The 2,474-nt window shown below is 44.9% G+C and overlaps 1 non-coding gene across 1 annotated transcript; it reads left to right on the top strand.

The window, feature by feature from the left end:
- The first annotated feature begins 893 nt into the window (after positions 1-893).
- Positions 894-998, top strand: LOC139014716 (U6 spliceosomal RNA). Its single transcript, XR_011472280.1, has one exon. It is a non-coding gene; the product is annotated as a U6 spliceosomal RNA (small nuclear RNA).
- Positions 999-2,474: the final 1,476 nt, after the last annotated feature.

The raw sequence follows: 2,474 nt of genomic DNA, 5'->3' as shown, positions 1-2,474 counted from the left end.
TTGAGCAGGTTTTCTCAGAATTAGATAATTGTTGTGGGGTCTGTCCTGTACACTGTAGGATGTATAACAACAGCCCTGGCCTCTACCCACTAGATGCCAGTAGCATGCTGCCTCCCAGCCCCCTGACAACAAAAAATGACTATAGATATTGCCAAGTGTCCTGAGGCACTGGGGAGGCAAAATTACTGCCGTTGAGAATTACTACCTTAGACTGCCCTGGAGTTATGTGGGTCAATACTTGTCTTTTGCTTATTCCTGTTTGAGTTGGGTTTCTGTTCCTATCTCCAAGAGGCTTTCTGCCCAAAACAAAGCTGTACCTTTACGATTCAGGGTGACACCTCATGAAAAAGGCTGGATGGCTGCAAGAAATGATGGGACACCCTGCTGCCAAGAAGCCAATTCTAGGCTGCAGCTGAGTGGTTTTATGATCTGCAGCTATATTCTGAGGGGGTGAGACGGAGCGCCTCCTACCTCGCCTGGCTGGCGATGAGAAACTCTCCTGGCAGCCTCCAGGGAGAGAGGGCCAGGGGTGGGCGATGGCCCGGACAGCTCCTCACAGCTCCCTTCCTCTCGTCCTCTCCTGCATCCGAGGGCTGCGACAGTGCACCAGGCCCCCCAGGGTGCCAGTGATAATGAAAAGAAGGGTAGTGTCTTCTGGGTGATTGTTGAAAAGAACATGTTGCCACTGTAATAATCAGTTCCAAACAGGTATAGGGCTCCAATCATCTGCCCACAATGAAGGCGGGCGCAGGGGGTGGAGGCGGGGATCACTGATCCAAGTAGATATTTCCAGATATTCCCAAAGATCTAATTGTTGGTATTTTGAAGGCTGAATATACAAGATTTTTGGTCCACAAGTTGTGTTATAGAACAGACACTGAAGAACACTGAGAGCGCTTGCTTAGGCAGCACATACACTAAAGTTGGAACGATACCGAGAAGATTAGCATGGCCTGCGGAAGGATGACATGCACGTTTGTGAAGCGTTCCACATTTTTATGCAAACTGTAATCATTAAATTAAAATTTTAAAAAGGAAAAAAGAACACAGAGAATTACAAAGTCGACTTTTACATTGGGCTCCGAGCAGGGTTGGGAAAGGCTGCTGGGGTTACAGCTGAATCTGAAATTCTTGCCTGGAAACCCTCCCCTTCCTCCCCAGGCCTCCTGAGGACCCAGGGTGTACACAGCGATGATACTGGGGTCCTGGTGTTGTGAGGTTTCATCTGAGAGAACCTCACCCAAGGAACATTCTGGTGCTCAGTTGTTCTAATGTGGGCTGATGCTGGAGGGGGGATGCTGGCCCCATCTCAGGTCAAGAGAACATAAAGAGAGAGAGGAAGGAAGGAGCGGGCAAGACAGGCAGGAGGTTGGGAGCCAATGACATCCTGACAGCCCCTAATTTGGAGATTTAATTCCCGGTGTTTAGGAAGGCACAGGAAAGCTGAGAGTCTGGGGCCAGCTTCAGACTCTTAAATCTTCCTTTCCTAAAGGAAAGACCCAACCTCACCATCTGAGATGAGGGACCCCAGGCTCACCACTTCCTTGGACTTGCAGTGAATTCAGGGCAGGAACTGAGGTGGGGCAGGCGGGCACTTGTCTTGGGCACAATAATGTTAGGATGCTCCCAAACTCAGTCAGTAATCAAGATAAATAGAGTTTTGATGCAATACTTTAAAAACCAGAATCAATGCCAGAAAAGTTCACAATGAACAAAATATCAAATTTTCAAATAAACACAGGATCAGTTGGTTTACCAGGAATTAAAATTTCACTTGTATGCCTCCTGCCTGCTCAACATATTCTGTTTTGAAAAGGACCACAATGAGAACTATGGCTTATTAAAAAACCCTCAGCCCCCAACCAGGCAATTTATATCAGAAACAAACCCATGATTATTTTTCTGAAACAACTGAGCCAAATTTTAAGAATATTTCATGATCTGATTAGATATTATGCCTGAGTCATTCACTGATGGAAATGCCCATCTGAGTTATTTGATAATAAGAATGATCAAAAATAATCAAACCCTAATCCCTAATGCAAATACTTTTTGGGGTTTTCTAAATCCAGCCTCTAAAATTCATGCAGCCAGCTCAAGATCCTCCCTTCCTGTGCCCCAAAGGACCCGCCCTGTGTCTTGCACACATTTCTCAGGTCTGTGGAATCCAGAGAAGAAAACTCGCTTTATGATCAGAAGGGAGATGAAAAGCATATCTTAACAGGGCATTTCAAAAGCATTCCTTGCTCATCACAGAAGCATCCAAAGTACCTACATTATTTAGAAAATGGCAGAAGAGGGAATAATGAATGCAGAATTGGCTTTTAAAAAAATGTAACTGAGAAGGGAGGAAGCTTCACTAAAGATCTAGACAAAATAAAAGCTCTGTTGTTTGCAAAGTCAAAGCAGCAAAGAGATGATTAAGTAAAAATAAACCTGAGATTTAACCTTAAAGGAAGTGAGCATTTTAATCT

The sequence above is a fragment of the Myotis yumanensis genome, unplaced genomic scaffold (genome assembly GCF_028538775.1).
Source record: "Myotis yumanensis isolate MYYU_CA2020_CCGP unplaced genomic scaffold, mMyoYum1.0.hap1 SCAF_7, whole genome shotgun sequence".
Classification (NCBI taxonomy): domain Eukaryota; kingdom Metazoa; phylum Chordata; class Mammalia; order Chiroptera; family Vespertilionidae; genus Myotis; species Myotis yumanensis.
The sequence above is the reverse complement of the archived record's forward strand: the minus strand, read 5'-3'. Positions and strand labels throughout refer to the sequence as shown.